Below are 12,553 nucleotides of genomic sequence, written 5' to 3'. Positions count from 1 at the left end.
ACCATAAAAAGCTTACAGCACCTGGTATTCCCAGGCGGTCTCCCATCCAAGTACTAACCAGGCCCTCCCCTGCTTAGCTTCCGAGATCAGGCGTTTTCAGGGTAGTGTGGCCGTAAGCTGCCAGGGCAACTGTAAAGATCCTATTTGAAGGCGACGCAGGCCAAACTAGACTCCAGCAAAAAGTGTCAAACAGCGCCCTCTGCTGTCAGGCAAGAGCAGAAACCATAAAAAGCTTACAGCACCTGGTATTCCCAGGCGGTCTCCCATCCAAGTACTAACCAGGCCCGCCCCTGCTTAGCTTCCGAGATCGGACGAGATCGGGCGTTTTCAGGGTAGTATGGCCGTAAGCTGCCACATCAACTGAAAAGATCCTATTTGAAGGCGACGCAGGCCAAACTAGACTCCAGCAAAAAGTGTCAAACAGCGCCCTCTGCTGTCAGGCAAGAGCAGAAACCATAAAAAGCTTACAGCACCTGGTATTCCCAGGCGGTCTCCCATCCAAGTACTAACCAGGCCCGCCCCTGCTTAGCTTCCGAGATCGGAAGAGATCGGGCGTTTTCAGGGTAGTATGGCCGTAAGCTGCCAGGACAACTGAAAAGATCCTATTTGAAGGCGACGCAGGCCAAACTAGACTCCAGCAAAAAGTGTCAAACAGCGCCCTCTGCTGTCAGGCAAGAGCAGAAACCATAAAAAGCTTACAGCACCTGGTATTCCCAGGCGGTCTCCCATCCAAGTACTAACCAGGCCCGCCCCTGCTTAGCTTCCGAGATCGGACGAGATCGGGCGTTTTCAGGGTAGTATGGCCGTAAGCTGCCAGGACAACTGAAAAGATCTTATTTGAAGGCGACGCAGGCCAAACTAGATCCAGCAAAAAGTGTCAAACAGCGCCCTCTGCTGTCAGGCTAGAGCAGAAACCATAAAAAGCTTACAGCACCTGGTATTCCCAGGCGGTCTCCCATCCAAGTACTAACCAGGCCCACCCCTGCTTAGCTTCCGAGATCGGACGAGATCGGGCGTTTTCAGGGTAGTATGGCCATAAGCTGCCAGGTCAACTGAAAAGATCCTATTTGAAGAAGACGCAGGCCAAACTAGACTCCAGCAAAAAGTGTCAAACAGCGCCCTCTGCTGTCAGGCAAGAGCAGAAACCATAAAAAGCTTACAGCACCTGGTATTCCCAGGCGGTCTCCCATCCAAGTACTAACCAGGCCCGCCGCTGCTTAGCTTCCGAGATCGGACAAGACCGGGCGTTTTCAGGGTAGTATGGCCGTAAGCTGCCAGGGCAACTGAAAAGATCCTATTTGAAGGCGACGCAGGCCAAACTAGACTCCAGCAAAAAGTGTCAAACAGCGCCCTCTGCTGTTAGGCAAGAGCAGAAACCATAAAAAGCTTACAGCACCTGGTATTCCCAGGCGGTCTCCCATTCAAGTACTAACCAGGCCCGCCCGTGCTTAGCTTCCGAGATCGGACGAGATCGGGCGTTTTCAAGGTAGTATGGCCGTAAGCTGCCAGGTCAACTGAAAAAATCCTATTTGAAGGTGACGCAGGCCAAACTAGACTCCAGCAAAACATGTCAAACAGCGCCCTCTGCTGTCAGGCAAGAGCAGAAACCATAAAAAGCTTACAGCACCTGGTATTCCCAGGCGGTCTCCCATCCAAGTATAACCAGGCCCGCCCCTGCTTAGCTTCCGAGATCGGGCGTTTTCAGGGTAGTATGGCCAAAAGCTGCCAAGGCAACTGAAAAGATCCTATTTGAAGGCGACGCAGGACAAACTAGACTCCAGCAAAAAGTGTCAAACAGCGCCCTCTGCTGTCAGGCAAGAGCAGAAACCATAAAAAGCGTACAGCACCTGGTATTCCCAGGCGGTCTCCCATCCAAGTACTAACCAGGCCCGCCCCTGCTTAGCTTCCGAGATCGGACGAGATCGGGCGTTTTCAGGGTAGTATGGCCGTAAGCTGCCAGGGCAAATGAAAAGATCCTATTTGAAGGCGACGCAGGCCAAACTAGACTCCAGCAAAAAGTGTCAAACAGCGCCCTCTGCTGTCAGGCAAGAGCAGAAACCATAAAAGGCTTACAGCACCTGGTATTGCCAGGCGGTCTCCCATCCAAGTACTAACCAGGCCCACCCCTGCTTAGCTTCCGAGATCGGACGAGATCGGGCGTTTTCAGGGTAGTATGGCCGTAAGCTGCCAGGACAACTGAAAAGATCTTATTTGAAGGCGACGCAGGCCAAACTAGATCCAGCAAAAAGTGTCAAACAGCGCCCTCTGCTGTCAGGCTAGAGCAGAAACCATAAAAAGCTTACAGCACCTGGTATTCCCAGGCGGTCTCCCATCCAAGTACTAACCAGGCCCGCCCCTGCTTAGCTTCCGAGATCGGGCGTTTTCAGGGTAGTATGGCCGTAAGCTGCCAGGTCAACTGAAAAGATCCTATTTGAAGGTGACGCAGGCCAAACTAGACTCCAGCAAAACATGTCAAACAGCGCCCTCTGCTGTCAGGCAAGAGCAGAAACCATGAAAAGCTTACAGCACCTGGTATTCCCAGGCGGTCTCCCATCCAAGTACTAACCAGGCTCGCCCCTGCTTAGCTTCCGAGATCGGACGAGATCGGGCGTTTTCAGGGTAGTATGGCCGTAAGCTGCCACATCAACTGAAAAGATCCTATTTGAAGGCGACGCAGGCCAAACTAGACTCCAGCAAAAGGTGTCAAACAGCGCCCTCTGCTGTCAGGCAAGAGCAGAAACCATAAAAAGCTTACAGCACCTGGTATTCCCAGGCGGTCTCCCATCCAAGTACTAACCAGGCCCGCCCCTGCTTAGCTTCCGAGATCGGACGAGATCAGGCGTTTTCAGGGTGGTATGGCCGTAAGCTGCCAGGACAACTGAAAAGATCTTATTTGAAGGCGACGCAGGCCAAACTAGATCCAGCAAAAAGTGTCAAACAGCGCCCTCTGCTGTCAGGCTAGAGCAAAAACCATAAAAAGCTTACAGCACCTGGTATTCCCAGGCGGTCTCCCATCCAAGTACTAACCAGGCCCTCCCCTGCTTAGCTTCCGAGATCAGGCGTTTTCAGGGTAGTATGGCCAAAAGCTGCCAAGGCAACTGAAAAGATCCTATTTGAAGGCGACGCAGGACAAACTAGACTCCAGCAAAACATGTCAAACAGCGCCCTCTGCTGTCAGGCTAGAGCAGAAACCATAAAAAGCTTACAGCACCTGGTATTCCCAGGCGGTCTCCCATCCAAGTACTAACCAGGCCCTCCCCTGCTTAGCTTCCGAGATCAGGCGTTTTCAGGGTAGTGTGGCCGTAAGCTGCCTGGGCAACTGTAAAGATCCTATTTGAAGGCGACGCAGGCCAAACTAGACTCCAGCAAAAAGTGTCAAACAGCGCCCTCTGCTGTCAGGCAAGAGCAGAAACCATAAAAAGCTTACAGCACCTGGTATTCCCAGGCGGTCTCCCATCCAAGTACTAACCAGGCCCGCCCCTGCTTAGCTTCCGAGATCGGACGAGATCGGGCGTTTTCAGGGTAGTATGGCCGTAAGCTGCCACATCAACTGAAAAGATCCTATTTGAAGGCGACGCAGGCCAAACTAGACTCCAGCAAAAAGTGTCAAACAGCGCCCTCTGCTGTCAGGCAAGAGCAGAAACCATAAAAAGCTTACAGCACCTGGTATTCCCAGGCGGTCTCCCATTCAAGTACTAACCAGGCCCGCCCGTGCTTAGCTTCCGAGATCGGACGAGATCGGGCGTTTTCAAGGTAGTATGGCCGTAAGCTGCCAGGTCAACTGAAAAAATCCTATTTGAAGGTGACGCAGGCCAAACTCGACTCCAGCAAAACATGTCAAACAGCGCCCTCTGCTGTCAGGCAAGAGCAGAAACCATAAAAAGCTTACAGCACCTGGTATTCCCAGGCGGTCTCCCATCCAAGTACTAACCAGGCCCGCCCCTGCTTAGCTTCCGAGATCGGGCGTTTTCAGGGTAGTATGGCCAAAAGCTGCCAAGGCAACTGAAAAGATCCTATTTGAAGGCGACGCAGGACAAACTAGACTCCAGCAAAAAGTGTCAAACAGCGCCCTCTGCTGTCAGGCAAGAGCAGAAACCATAAAAAGCGTACAGCACCTGGTATTCCCAGGCGGTCTCCCATCCAAGTACTAACCAGGCCCGCCCCTGCTTAGCTTCCGAGATCGGACGAGATCGGGCGTTTTCAGGGTAGTATGGCCGTAAGCTGCCAGGTCAACTGAAAAGATCCTATTTGAAGGTGACGCAGGCCAAACTAGACTCCAGCAAAACATGTCAAACAGCGCCCTCTGCTGTCAGGCAAGAGCAGAAACCATGAAAAGCTTACAGCACCTGGTATTCCCAGGCGGTCTCCCATCCAAGTACTAACCAGTCCCGCCCCTGCTTAGCTTCCGAGATCGGACGAGATCGGGCGTTTTCAGGGTAGTATGGCCGTAAGCTGCCAGGGCAACTGAAAAGATCCTATTTGAAGAAGACGCAGGCCAAACTAGACTCCAGCAAAAAGTGTCAAACAGCGCCCTCTGCTGTCAGGCAAGAGCAGAAACCATGAAAAGCTTACAGCACCTGGTAGTCCCAGGCGGTCTCCCATCCAAGTACTAACCAGGCCCGCCCCTGCTTAGCTTCCGAGATCGGACGAGATCAGGCGTTTTCAGGGTAGTGTGGCCGTAAGCTGCCAGGGCAACTGTAAAGATCCTATTTGAACGCGACGCAGGCCAAACTAGACTCCAGCAAAAAGTGTCAAACAGCGCCCTCTGCTGTCAGGCAAGAGCAGAAACCATAAAAAGCTTACAGCACCTGGTATTCCCAGGGGGTCTCCCATCCAAGTACTAACCAGGCCCGCCCCTGCTTAGCTTCCGAGATCGGACGAGATCGGGCGTTTTCAGGGTAGTATGGCCGTAAGCTGCCACATCAACTGAAAAGATCCTATTTGAAGGCGACGCAGGCCAAACTAGACTCCAGCAAAAAGTGTCAAACAGCGCCCTCTGCTGTCAGGCAAGAGCAGAAACCATAAAAAGCTTACAGCACCTGGTATTCCCAGGCGGTCTCCCATCCAAGTACTAACCAGGCCCGCCCCTGCTTAGCTTCCGAGATCGGAAGAGATCGGGCGTTTTCAGGGTAGTATGGCCGTAAGCTGCCAGGACAACTGAAAAGATCCTATTTGAAGGCGACGCAGGCCAAACTAGACTCCAGCAAAAAGTGTCAAACAGCGCCCTCTGCTGTCAGGCAAGAGCAGAAACCATAAAAAGCTTACAGCACCTGGTATTCCCAGGCGGTCTCCCATCCAAGTACTAACCAGGCCCGCCCCTGCTTAGCTTCCGAGATCGGACGAGATCGGGCGTTTTCAGGGTAGTATGGCCGTAAGCTGCCAGGACAACTGAAAAGATCTTATTTGAAGGCGACGCAGGCCAAACTAGATCCAGCAAAAAGTGTCAAACAGCGCCCTCTGCTGTCAGGCTAGAGCAGAAACCATAAAAAGCTTACAGCACCTGGTATTCCCAGGCGGTCTCCCATCCAAGTACTAACCAGGCCCACCCCTGCTTAGCTTCCGAGATCGGACGAGATCGGGCGTTTTCAGGGTAGTATGGCCATAAGCTGCCAGGTCAACTGAAAAGATCCTATTTGAAGAAGACGCAGGCCAAACTAGACTCCAGCAAAAAGTGTCAAACAGCGCCCTCTGCTGTCAGGCAAGAGCAGAAACCATAAAAAGCTTACAGCACCTGGTATTCCCAGGCGGTCTCCCATTCAAGTACTAACCAGGCCCGCCCGTGCTTAGCTTCCGAGATCGGACGAGATCGGGCGTTTTCAAGGTAGTATGGCCGTAAGCTGCCAGGTCAACTGAAAAAATCCTATTTGAAGGTGACGCAGGCCAAACTCGACTCCAGCAAAACATGTCAAACAGCGCCCTCTGCTGTCAGGCAAGAGCAGAAACCATAAAAAGCTTACAGCACCTGGTATTCCCAGGCGGTCTCCCATCCAAGTACTAACCAGGCCCGCCCCTGCTTAGCTTCCGAGATCGGGCGTTTTCAGGGTAGTATGGCCAAAAGCTGCCAAGGCAACTGAAAAGATCCTATTTGAAGGCGACGCAGGACAAACTAGACTCCAGCAAAAAGTGTCAAACAGCGCCCTCTGCTGTCAGGCAAGAGCAGAAACCATAAAAAGCGTACAGCACCTGGTATTCCCAGGCGGTCTCCCATCCAAGTACTAACCAGGCCCGCCCCTGCTTAGCTTCCGAGATCGGACGAGATCGGGCGTTTTCAGGGTAGTATGGCCGTAAGCTGCCAGGTCAACTGAAAAGATCCTATTTGAAGGTGACGCAGGCCAAACTAGACTCCAGCAAAACATGTCAAACAGCGCCCTCTGCTGTCAGGCAAGAGCAGAAACCATGAAAAGCTTACAGCACCTGGTATTCCCAGGCGGTCTCCCATCCAAGTACTAACCAGTCCCGCCCCTGCTTAGCTTCCGAGATCGGACGAGATCGGGCGTTTTCAGGGTAGTATGGCCGTAAGCTGCCAGGGCAACTGAAAAGATCCTATTTGAAGAAGACGCAGGCCAAACTAGACTCCAGCAAAAAGTGTCAAACAGCGCCCTCTGCTGTCAGGCAAGAGCAGAAACCATGAAAAGCTTACAGCACCTGGTAGTCCCAGGCGGTCTCCCATCCAAGTACTAACCAGGCCCGCCCCTGCTTAGCTTCCGAGATCGGACGAGATCAGGCGTTTTCAGGGTGGTATGGCCGTAAGCTGCCAGGACAACTGAAAAGATCTTATTTGAAGGCGACGCAGGCCAAACTAGATCCAGCAAAAAGTGTCAAACAGCGCCCTCTGCTGTCAGGCTAGAGCAGAAACCATAAAAAGCTTACAGCACCTGGTATTCCCAGGCGGTCTCCCATCCAAGTACTAACCAGGCCCTCCCCTGCTTAGCTTCCGAGATCAGGCGTTTTCAGGGTAGTGTGGCCGTAAGCTGCCAGGGCAACTGTAAAGATCCTATTTGAACGCGACGCAGGCCAAACTAGACTCCAGCAAAAAGTGTCAAACAGCGCCCTCTGCTGTCAGGCAAGAGCAGAAACCATAAAAAGCTTACAGCACCTGGTATTCCCAGGCGGTCTCCCATCCAAGTACTAACCAGGCCCGCCCCTGCTTAGCTTCCGAGATCGGACGAGATCGGGCGTTTTCAGGGTAGTATGGCCGTAAGCTGCCACATCAACTGAAAAGATCCTATTTGAAGGCGACGCAGGCCAAACTAGACTCCAGCAAAAAGTGTCAAACAGCGCCCTCTGCTGTCAGGCAAGAGCAGAAACCATAAAAAGCTTACAGCACCTGGTATTCCCAGGCGGTCTCCCATCCAAGTACTAACCAGGCCCGCCCCTGCTTAGCTTCCGAGATCGGAAGAGATCGGGCGTTTTCAGGGTAGTATGGCCGTAAGCTGCCAGGACAACTGAAAAGATCCTATTTGAAGGCGACGCAGGCCAAACTAGACTCCAGCAAAAAGTGTCAAACAGCGCCCTCTGCTGTCAGGCAAGAGCAGAAACCATAAAAAGCTTACAGCACCTGGTATTCCCAGGCGGTCTCCCATCCAAGTACTAACCAGGCCCGCCCCTGCTTAGCTTCCGAGATCGGACGAGATCGGGCGTTTTCAGGGTAGTATGGCCGTAAGCTGCCAGGACAACTGAAAAGATCTTATTTGAAGGCGACGCAGGCCAAACTAGATCCAGCAAAAAGTGTCAAACAGCGCCCTCTGCTGTCAGGCTAGAGCAGAAACCATAAAAAGCTTACAGCACCTGGTATTCCCAGGCGGTCTCCCATCCAAGTACTAACCAGGCCCACCCCTGCTTAGCTTCCGAGATCGGACGAGATCGGGCGTTTTCAGGGTAGTATGGCCATAAGCTGCCAGGTCAACTGAAAAGATCCTATTTGAAGAAGACGCAGGCCAAACTAGACTCCAGCAAAAAGTGTCAAACAGCGCCCTCTGCTGTCAGGCAAGAGCAGAAACCATAAAAAGCTTACAGCACCTGGTATTCCCAGGCGGTCTCCCATTCAAGTACTAACCAGGCCCGCCCGTGCTTAGCTTCCGAGATCGGACGAGATCGGGCGTTTTCAAGGTAGTATGGCCGTAAGCTGCCAGGTCAACTGAAAAAATCCTATTTGAAGGTGACGCAGGCCAAACTCGACTCCAGCAAAACATGTCAAACAGCGCCCTCTGCTGTCAGGCAAGAGCAGAAACCATAAAAAGCTTACAGCACCTGGTATTCCCAGGCGGTCTCCCATCCAAGTACTAACCAGGCCCGCCCCTGCTTAGCTTCCGAGATCGGGCGTTTTCAGGGTAGTATGGCCAAAAGCTGCCAAGGCAACTGAAAAGATCCTATTTGAAGGCGACGCAGGACAAACTAGACTCCAGCAAAAAGTGTCAAACAGCGCCCTCTGCTGTCAGGCAAGAGCAGAAACCATAAAAAGCGTACAGCACCTGGTATTCCCAGGCGGTCTCCCATCCAAGTACTAACCAGGCCCGCCCCTGCTTAGCTTCCGAGATCGGACGAGATCGGGCGTTTTCAGGGTAGTATGGCCGTAAGCTGCCAGGTCAACTGAAAAGATCCTATTTGAAGGTGACGCAGGCCAAACTAGACTCCAGCAAAACATGTCAAACAGCGCCCTCTGCTGTCAGGCAAGAGCAGAAACCATGAAAAGCTTACAGCACCTGGTATTCCCAGGCGGTCTCCCATCCAAGTACTAACCAGTCCCGCCCCTGCTTAGCTTCCGAGATCGGACGAGATCGGGCGTTTTCAGGGTAGTATGGCCGTAAGCTGCCAGGGCAACTGAAAAGATCCTATTTGAAGAAGACGCAGGCCAAACTAGACTCCAGCAAAAAGTGTCAAACAGCGCCCTCTGCTGTCAGGCAAGAGCAGAAACCATGAAAAGCTTACAGCACCTGGTAGTCCCAGGCGGTCTCCCATCCAAGTACTAACCAGGCCCGCCCCTGCTTAGCTTCCGAGATCGGAAGAGATCGGGCGTTTTCAGGGTAGTATGGCCGTAAGCTGCCAGGACAACTGAAAAGATCCTATTTGAAGGCGACGCAGGCCAAACTAGACTCCAGCAAAAAGTGTCAAACAGCGCCCTCTGCTGTCAGGCAAGAGCAGAAACCATAAAAAGCTTACAGCACCTGGTATTCCCAGGCGGTCTCCCATCCAAGTACTAACCAGGCCCGCCCCTGCTTAGCTTCCGAGATCGGACGAGATCGGGCGTTTTCAGGGTAGTATGGCCGTAAGCTGCCAGGACAACTGAAAAGATCTTATTTGAAGGCGACGCAGGCCAAACTAGATCCAGCAAAAAGTGTCAAACAGCGCCCTCTGCTGTCAGGCTAGAGCAGAAACCATAAAAAGCTTACAGCACCTGGTATTCCCAGGCGGTCTCCCATCCAAGTACTAACCAGGCCCACCCCTGCTTAGCTTCCGAGATCGGACGAGATCGGGCGTTTTCAGGGTAGTATGGCCATAAGCTGCCAGGTCAACTGAAAAGATCCTATTTGAAGAAGACGCAGGCCAAACTAGACTCCAGCAAAAAGTGTCAAACAGCGCCCTCTGCTGTCAGGCAAGAGCAGAAACCATAAAAAGCTTACAGCACCTGGTATTCCCAGGCGGTCTCCCATCCAAGTACTAACCAGGCCCGCCGCTGCTTAGCTTCCGAGATCGGACAAGACCGGGCGTTTTCAGGGTAGTATGGCCGTAAGCTGCCAGGGCAACTGAAAAGATCCTATTTGAAGGCGACGCAGGCCAAACTAGACTCCAGCAAAAAGTGTCAAACAGCGCCCTCTGCTGTTAGGCAAGAGCAGAAACCATAAAAAGCTTACAGCACCTGGTATTCCCAGGCGGTCTCCCATTCAAGTACTAACCAGGCCCGCCCGTGCTTAGCTTCCGAGATCGGACGAGATCGGGCGTTTTCAAGGTAGTATGGCCGTAAGCTGCCAGGTCAACTGAAAAAATCCTATTTGAAGGTGACGCAGGCCAAACTAGACTCCAGCAAAACATGTCAAACAGCGCCCTCTGCTGTCAGGCAAGAGCAGAAACCATAAAAAGCTTACAGCACCTGGTATTCCCAGGCGGTCTCCCATCCAAGTATAACCAGGCCCGCCCCTGCTTAGCTTCCGAGATCGGGCGTTTTCAGGGTAGTATGGCCAAAAGCTGCCAAGGCAACTGAAAAGATCCTATTTGAAGGCGACGCAGGACAAACTAGACTCCAGCAAAAAGTGTCAAACAGCGCCCTCTGCTGTCAGGCAAGAGCAGAAACCATAAAAAGCGTACAGCACCTGGTATTCCCAGGCGGTCTCCCATCCAAGTACTAACCAGGCCCGCCCCTGCTTAGCTTCCGAGATCGGACGAGATCGGGCGTTTTCAGGGTAGTATGGCCGTAAGCTGCCAGGGCAAATGAAAAGATCCTATTTGAAGGCGACGCAGGCCAAACTAGACTCCAGCAAAAAGTGTCAAACAGCGCCCTCTGCTGTCAGGCAAGAGCAGAAACCATAAAAGGCTTACAGCACCTGGTATTGCCAGGCGGTCTCCCATCCAAGTACTAACCAGGCCCACCCCTGCTTAGCTTCCGAGATCGGACGAGATCGGGCGTTTTCAGGGTAGTATGGCCGTAAGCTGCCAGGACAACTGAAAAGATCTTATTTGAAGGCGACGCAGGCCAAACTAGATCCAGCAAAAAGTGTCAAACAGCGCCCTCTGCTGTCAGGCTAGAGCAGAAACCATAAAAAGCTTACAGCACCTGGTATTCCCAGGCGGTCTCCCATCCAAGTACTAACCAGGCCCGCCCCTGCTTAGCTTCCGAGATCGGGCGTTTTCAGGGTAGTATGGCCGTAAGCTGCCAGGTCAACTGAAAAGATCCTATTTGAAGGTGACGCAGGCCAAACTAGACTCCAGCAAAACATGTCAAACAGCGCCCTCTGCTGTCAGGCAAGAGCAGAAACCATGAAAAGCTTACAGCACCTGGTATTCCCAGGCGGTCTCCCATCCAAGTACTAACCAGGCTCGCCCCTGCTTAGCTTCCGAGATCGGACGAGATCGGGCGTTTTCAGGGTAGTATGGCCGTAAGCTGCCACATCAACTGAAAAGATCCTATTTGAAGGCGACGCAGGCCAAACTAGACTCCAGCAAAAGGTGTCAAACAGCGCCCTCTGCTGTCAGGCAAGAGCAGAAACCATAAAAAGCTTACAGCACCTGGTATTCCCAGGCGGTCTCCCATCCAAGTACTAACCAGGCCCGCCCCTGCTTAGCTTCCGAGATCGGACGAGATCAGGCGTTTTCAGTGTGGTATGGCCGTAAGCTGCCAGGACAACTGAAAAGATCTTATTTGAAGGCGACGCAGGCCAAACTAGATCCAGCAAAAAGTGTCAAACAGCGCCCTCTGCTGTCAGGCTAGAGCAAAAACCATAAAAAGCTTACAGCACCTGGTATTCCCAGGCGGTCTCCCATCCAAGTACTAACCAGGCCCTCCCCTGCTTAGCTTCCGAGATCAGGCGTTTTCAGGGTAGTATGGCCAAAAGCTGCCAAGGCAACTGAAAAGATCCTATTTGAAGGCGACGCAGGACAAACTAGACTCCAGCAAAACATGTCAAACAGCGCCCTCTGCTGTCAGGCTAGAGCAGAAACCATAAAAAGCTTACAGCACCTGGTATTCCCAGGCGGTCTCCCATCCAAGTACTAACCAGGCCCTCCCCTGCTTAGCTTCCGAGATCAGGCGTTTTCAGGGTAGTGTGGCCGTAAGCTGCCTGGGCAACTGTAAAGATCCTATTTGAAGGCGACGCAGGCCAAACTAGACTCCAGCAAAAAGTGTCAAACAGCGCCCTCTGCTGTCAGGCAAGAGCAGAAACCATAAAAAGCTTACAGCACCTGGTATTCCCAGGCGGTCTCCCATCCAAGTACTAACCAGGCCCGCCCCTGCTTAGCTTCCGAGATCGGACGAGATCGGGCGTTTTCAGGGTAGTATGGCCGTAAGCTGCCACATCAACTGAAAAGATCCTATTTGAAGGCGACGCAGGCCAAACTAGACTCCAGCAAAAAGTGTCAAACAGCGCCCTCTGCTGTCAGGCAAGAGCAGAAACCATAAAAAGCTTACAGCACCTGGTATTCCCAGGCGGTCTCCCATTCAAGTACTAACCAGGCCCGCCCGTGCTTAGCTTCCGAGATCGGACGAGATCGGGCGTTTTCAAGGTAGTATGGCCGTAAGCTGCCAGGTCAACTGAAAAAATCCTATTTGAAGGTGACGCAGGCCAAACTCGACTCCAGCAAAACATGTCAAACAGCGCCCTCTGCTGTCAGGCAAGAGCAGAAACCATAAAAAGCTTACAGCACCTGGTATTCCCAGGCGGTCTCCCATCCAAGTACTAACCAGGCCCGCCCCTGCTTAGCTTCCGAGATCGGGCGTTTTCAGGGTAGTATGGCCAAAAGCTGCCAAGGCAACTGAAAAGATCCTATTTGAAGGCGACGCAGGACAAACTAGACTCCAGCAAAAAGTGTCAAACAGCGCCCTCTGCTGTCAGGCAAGAGCAGA

The 12,553-nt window shown here is 52.6% G+C and overlaps 41 non-coding genes and 14 pseudogenes across 41 annotated transcripts; all 55 read right to left on the bottom strand.

Moving 5' to 3' along the window:
* Positions 1–9: 9 nt before the first annotated feature.
* Positions 10–118, bottom strand: LOC131112775 (5S ribosomal RNA; annotated as a pseudogene).
* Positions 119–230: 112 nt separating this feature from the next.
* LOC131114723 (5S ribosomal RNA) lies at positions 231–349 on the bottom strand. Its single transcript, XR_009122027.1, has one exon. It is a non-coding gene; the product is annotated as a 5S ribosomal RNA (ribosomal RNA).
* A 112-nt stretch (positions 350–461) lies between these two features.
* On the bottom strand, positions 462–580 carry LOC131115480 (5S ribosomal RNA). The gene has a single exon (XR_009122757.1). It is a non-coding gene; the product is annotated as a 5S ribosomal RNA (ribosomal RNA).
* A 112-nt stretch (positions 581–692) lies between these two features.
* Positions 693–811, bottom strand: LOC131114722 (5S ribosomal RNA). The gene has a single exon (XR_009122026.1). It is a non-coding gene; the product is annotated as a 5S ribosomal RNA (ribosomal RNA).
* Positions 812–922: 111 nt separating this feature from the next.
* Positions 923–1,041, bottom strand: LOC131115268 (5S ribosomal RNA). The gene has a single exon (XR_009122551.1). It is a non-coding gene; the product is annotated as a 5S ribosomal RNA (ribosomal RNA).
* Positions 1,042–1,153: 112 nt separating this feature from the next.
* LOC131118746 (5S ribosomal RNA) lies at positions 1,154–1,272 on the bottom strand. Its single transcript, XR_009125901.1, has one exon. It is a non-coding gene; the product is annotated as a 5S ribosomal RNA (ribosomal RNA).
* A 112-nt stretch (positions 1,273–1,384) lies between these two features.
* On the bottom strand, positions 1,385–1,503 carry LOC131116974 (5S ribosomal RNA). The gene has a single exon (XR_009124204.1). It is a non-coding gene; the product is annotated as a 5S ribosomal RNA (ribosomal RNA).
* Positions 1,504–1,615: 112 nt separating this feature from the next.
* Positions 1,616–1,723, bottom strand: LOC131114053 (5S ribosomal RNA; annotated as a pseudogene).
* A 112-nt stretch (positions 1,724–1,835) lies between these two features.
* On the bottom strand, positions 1,836–1,954 carry LOC131116194 (5S ribosomal RNA). The gene has a single exon (XR_009123452.1). It is a non-coding gene; the product is annotated as a 5S ribosomal RNA (ribosomal RNA).
* A 112-nt stretch (positions 1,955–2,066) lies between these two features.
* Positions 2,067–2,185, bottom strand: LOC131116550 (5S ribosomal RNA). The gene has a single exon (XR_009123794.1). It is a non-coding gene; the product is annotated as a 5S ribosomal RNA (ribosomal RNA).
* Positions 2,186–2,296: 111 nt separating this feature from the next.
* LOC131111838 (5S ribosomal RNA) lies at positions 2,297–2,405 on the bottom strand (annotated as a pseudogene).
* A 112-nt stretch (positions 2,406–2,517) lies between these two features.
* LOC131116674 (5S ribosomal RNA) lies at positions 2,518–2,636 on the bottom strand. The gene has a single exon (XR_009123914.1). It is a non-coding gene; the product is annotated as a 5S ribosomal RNA (ribosomal RNA).
* A 112-nt stretch (positions 2,637–2,748) lies between these two features.
* Positions 2,749–2,867, bottom strand: LOC131112005 (5S ribosomal RNA). Its single transcript, XR_009121347.1, has one exon. It is a non-coding gene; the product is annotated as a 5S ribosomal RNA (ribosomal RNA).
* Positions 2,868–2,978: 111 nt separating this feature from the next.
* On the bottom strand, positions 2,979–3,087 carry LOC131113569 (5S ribosomal RNA; annotated as a pseudogene).
* Positions 3,088–3,199: 112 nt separating this feature from the next.
* On the bottom strand, positions 3,200–3,308 carry LOC131112774 (5S ribosomal RNA; annotated as a pseudogene).
* Positions 3,309–3,420: 112 nt separating this feature from the next.
* LOC131114721 (5S ribosomal RNA) lies at positions 3,421–3,539 on the bottom strand. Its single transcript, XR_009122025.1, has one exon. It is a non-coding gene; the product is annotated as a 5S ribosomal RNA (ribosomal RNA).
* Positions 3,540–3,651: 112 nt separating this feature from the next.
* On the bottom strand, positions 3,652–3,770 carry LOC131116973 (5S ribosomal RNA). The gene has a single exon (XR_009124203.1). It is a non-coding gene; the product is annotated as a 5S ribosomal RNA (ribosomal RNA).
* A 112-nt stretch (positions 3,771–3,882) lies between these two features.
* LOC131112997 (5S ribosomal RNA) lies at positions 3,883–3,991 on the bottom strand (annotated as a pseudogene).
* Positions 3,992–4,103: 112 nt separating this feature from the next.
* On the bottom strand, positions 4,104–4,222 carry LOC131116193 (5S ribosomal RNA). Its single transcript, XR_009123451.1, has one exon. It is a non-coding gene; the product is annotated as a 5S ribosomal RNA (ribosomal RNA).
* Positions 4,223–4,334: 112 nt separating this feature from the next.
* LOC131117179 (5S ribosomal RNA) lies at positions 4,335–4,453 on the bottom strand. The gene has a single exon (XR_009124404.1). It is a non-coding gene; the product is annotated as a 5S ribosomal RNA (ribosomal RNA).
* Positions 4,454–4,565: 112 nt separating this feature from the next.
* Positions 4,566–4,684, bottom strand: LOC131118542 (5S ribosomal RNA). Its single transcript, XR_009125708.1, has one exon. It is a non-coding gene; the product is annotated as a 5S ribosomal RNA (ribosomal RNA).
* A 112-nt stretch (positions 4,685–4,796) lies between these two features.
* Positions 4,797–4,915, bottom strand: LOC131115226 (5S ribosomal RNA). Its single transcript, XR_009122511.1, has one exon. It is a non-coding gene; the product is annotated as a 5S ribosomal RNA (ribosomal RNA).
* Positions 4,916–5,027: 112 nt separating this feature from the next.
* On the bottom strand, positions 5,028–5,146 carry LOC131115479 (5S ribosomal RNA). The gene has a single exon (XR_009122756.1). It is a non-coding gene; the product is annotated as a 5S ribosomal RNA (ribosomal RNA).
* Positions 5,147–5,258: 112 nt separating this feature from the next.
* On the bottom strand, positions 5,259–5,377 carry LOC131114720 (5S ribosomal RNA). The gene has a single exon (XR_009122024.1). It is a non-coding gene; the product is annotated as a 5S ribosomal RNA (ribosomal RNA).
* A 111-nt stretch (positions 5,378–5,488) lies between these two features.
* LOC131115267 (5S ribosomal RNA) lies at positions 5,489–5,607 on the bottom strand. The gene has a single exon (XR_009122550.1). It is a non-coding gene; the product is annotated as a 5S ribosomal RNA (ribosomal RNA).
* A 112-nt stretch (positions 5,608–5,719) lies between these two features.
* Positions 5,720–5,838, bottom strand: LOC131116972 (5S ribosomal RNA). The gene has a single exon (XR_009124202.1). It is a non-coding gene; the product is annotated as a 5S ribosomal RNA (ribosomal RNA).
* A 112-nt stretch (positions 5,839–5,950) lies between these two features.
* LOC131112996 (5S ribosomal RNA) lies at positions 5,951–6,059 on the bottom strand (annotated as a pseudogene).
* Positions 6,060–6,171: 112 nt separating this feature from the next.
* LOC131116192 (5S ribosomal RNA) lies at positions 6,172–6,290 on the bottom strand. Its single transcript, XR_009123450.1, has one exon. It is a non-coding gene; the product is annotated as a 5S ribosomal RNA (ribosomal RNA).
* Positions 6,291–6,402: 112 nt separating this feature from the next.
* On the bottom strand, positions 6,403–6,521 carry LOC131117178 (5S ribosomal RNA). The gene has a single exon (XR_009124403.1). It is a non-coding gene; the product is annotated as a 5S ribosomal RNA (ribosomal RNA).
* A 112-nt stretch (positions 6,522–6,633) lies between these two features.
* Positions 6,634–6,752, bottom strand: LOC131117103 (5S ribosomal RNA). Its single transcript, XR_009124331.1, has one exon. It is a non-coding gene; the product is annotated as a 5S ribosomal RNA (ribosomal RNA).
* A 111-nt stretch (positions 6,753–6,863) lies between these two features.
* LOC131112772 (5S ribosomal RNA) lies at positions 6,864–6,972 on the bottom strand (annotated as a pseudogene).
* Positions 6,973–7,084: 112 nt separating this feature from the next.
* LOC131114719 (5S ribosomal RNA) lies at positions 7,085–7,203 on the bottom strand. Its single transcript, XR_009122022.1, has one exon. It is a non-coding gene; the product is annotated as a 5S ribosomal RNA (ribosomal RNA).
* Positions 7,204–7,315: 112 nt separating this feature from the next.
* Positions 7,316–7,434, bottom strand: LOC131115478 (5S ribosomal RNA). The gene has a single exon (XR_009122755.1). It is a non-coding gene; the product is annotated as a 5S ribosomal RNA (ribosomal RNA).
* Positions 7,435–7,546: 112 nt separating this feature from the next.
* Positions 7,547–7,665, bottom strand: LOC131114718 (5S ribosomal RNA). Its single transcript, XR_009122021.1, has one exon. It is a non-coding gene; the product is annotated as a 5S ribosomal RNA (ribosomal RNA).
* Positions 7,666–7,776: 111 nt separating this feature from the next.
* On the bottom strand, positions 7,777–7,895 carry LOC131115266 (5S ribosomal RNA). The gene has a single exon (XR_009122549.1). It is a non-coding gene; the product is annotated as a 5S ribosomal RNA (ribosomal RNA).
* Positions 7,896–8,007: 112 nt separating this feature from the next.
* On the bottom strand, positions 8,008–8,126 carry LOC131116971 (5S ribosomal RNA). Its single transcript, XR_009124201.1, has one exon. It is a non-coding gene; the product is annotated as a 5S ribosomal RNA (ribosomal RNA).
* A 112-nt stretch (positions 8,127–8,238) lies between these two features.
* Positions 8,239–8,347, bottom strand: LOC131112995 (5S ribosomal RNA; annotated as a pseudogene).
* Positions 8,348–8,459: 112 nt separating this feature from the next.
* Positions 8,460–8,578, bottom strand: LOC131116191 (5S ribosomal RNA). Its single transcript, XR_009123449.1, has one exon. It is a non-coding gene; the product is annotated as a 5S ribosomal RNA (ribosomal RNA).
* A 112-nt stretch (positions 8,579–8,690) lies between these two features.
* On the bottom strand, positions 8,691–8,809 carry LOC131117177 (5S ribosomal RNA). The gene has a single exon (XR_009124402.1). It is a non-coding gene; the product is annotated as a 5S ribosomal RNA (ribosomal RNA).
* A 112-nt stretch (positions 8,810–8,921) lies between these two features.
* On the bottom strand, positions 8,922–9,040 carry LOC131117610 (5S ribosomal RNA). The gene has a single exon (XR_009124822.1). It is a non-coding gene; the product is annotated as a 5S ribosomal RNA (ribosomal RNA).
* Positions 9,041–9,152: 112 nt separating this feature from the next.
* LOC131114717 (5S ribosomal RNA) lies at positions 9,153–9,271 on the bottom strand. Its single transcript, XR_009122020.1, has one exon. It is a non-coding gene; the product is annotated as a 5S ribosomal RNA (ribosomal RNA).
* A 111-nt stretch (positions 9,272–9,382) lies between these two features.
* On the bottom strand, positions 9,383–9,501 carry LOC131115265 (5S ribosomal RNA). Its single transcript, XR_009122548.1, has one exon. It is a non-coding gene; the product is annotated as a 5S ribosomal RNA (ribosomal RNA).
* A 112-nt stretch (positions 9,502–9,613) lies between these two features.
* Positions 9,614–9,732, bottom strand: LOC131118745 (5S ribosomal RNA). The gene has a single exon (XR_009125900.1). It is a non-coding gene; the product is annotated as a 5S ribosomal RNA (ribosomal RNA).
* Positions 9,733–9,844: 112 nt separating this feature from the next.
* LOC131116970 (5S ribosomal RNA) lies at positions 9,845–9,963 on the bottom strand. The gene has a single exon (XR_009124200.1). It is a non-coding gene; the product is annotated as a 5S ribosomal RNA (ribosomal RNA).
* Positions 9,964–10,075: 112 nt separating this feature from the next.
* LOC131114052 (5S ribosomal RNA) lies at positions 10,076–10,183 on the bottom strand (annotated as a pseudogene).
* Positions 10,184–10,295: 112 nt separating this feature from the next.
* On the bottom strand, positions 10,296–10,414 carry LOC131116190 (5S ribosomal RNA). Its single transcript, XR_009123448.1, has one exon. It is a non-coding gene; the product is annotated as a 5S ribosomal RNA (ribosomal RNA).
* Positions 10,415–10,526: 112 nt separating this feature from the next.
* LOC131116548 (5S ribosomal RNA) lies at positions 10,527–10,645 on the bottom strand. Its single transcript, XR_009123792.1, has one exon. It is a non-coding gene; the product is annotated as a 5S ribosomal RNA (ribosomal RNA).
* Positions 10,646–10,756: 111 nt separating this feature from the next.
* LOC131111837 (5S ribosomal RNA) lies at positions 10,757–10,865 on the bottom strand (annotated as a pseudogene).
* Positions 10,866–10,977: 112 nt separating this feature from the next.
* LOC131116673 (5S ribosomal RNA) lies at positions 10,978–11,096 on the bottom strand. The gene has a single exon (XR_009123913.1). It is a non-coding gene; the product is annotated as a 5S ribosomal RNA (ribosomal RNA).
* Positions 11,097–11,208: 112 nt separating this feature from the next.
* Positions 11,209–11,327, bottom strand: LOC131116247 (5S ribosomal RNA). Its single transcript, XR_009123503.1, has one exon. It is a non-coding gene; the product is annotated as a 5S ribosomal RNA (ribosomal RNA).
* Positions 11,328–11,438: 111 nt separating this feature from the next.
* Positions 11,439–11,547, bottom strand: LOC131113568 (5S ribosomal RNA; annotated as a pseudogene).
* A 112-nt stretch (positions 11,548–11,659) lies between these two features.
* LOC131112771 (5S ribosomal RNA) lies at positions 11,660–11,768 on the bottom strand (annotated as a pseudogene).
* Positions 11,769–11,880: 112 nt separating this feature from the next.
* Positions 11,881–11,999, bottom strand: LOC131114716 (5S ribosomal RNA). Its single transcript, XR_009122019.1, has one exon. It is a non-coding gene; the product is annotated as a 5S ribosomal RNA (ribosomal RNA).
* Positions 12,000–12,111: 112 nt separating this feature from the next.
* Positions 12,112–12,230, bottom strand: LOC131116968 (5S ribosomal RNA). The gene has a single exon (XR_009124198.1). It is a non-coding gene; the product is annotated as a 5S ribosomal RNA (ribosomal RNA).
* A 112-nt stretch (positions 12,231–12,342) lies between these two features.
* Positions 12,343–12,451, bottom strand: LOC131112994 (5S ribosomal RNA; annotated as a pseudogene).
* Between the last annotated feature and the right edge of the window lie 102 nt (positions 12,452–12,553).

This window comes from Doryrhamphus excisus, unplaced genomic scaffold, assembly GCF_030265055.1.
Source record: "Doryrhamphus excisus isolate RoL2022-K1 unplaced genomic scaffold, RoL_Dexc_1.0 HiC_scaffold_25, whole genome shotgun sequence".
NCBI lineage: Eukaryota > Metazoa > Chordata > Actinopteri > Syngnathiformes > Syngnathidae > Doryrhamphus > Doryrhamphus excisus.
The sequence above is the reverse complement of the archived record's forward strand: the minus strand, read 5'-3'. Positions and strand labels throughout refer to the sequence as shown.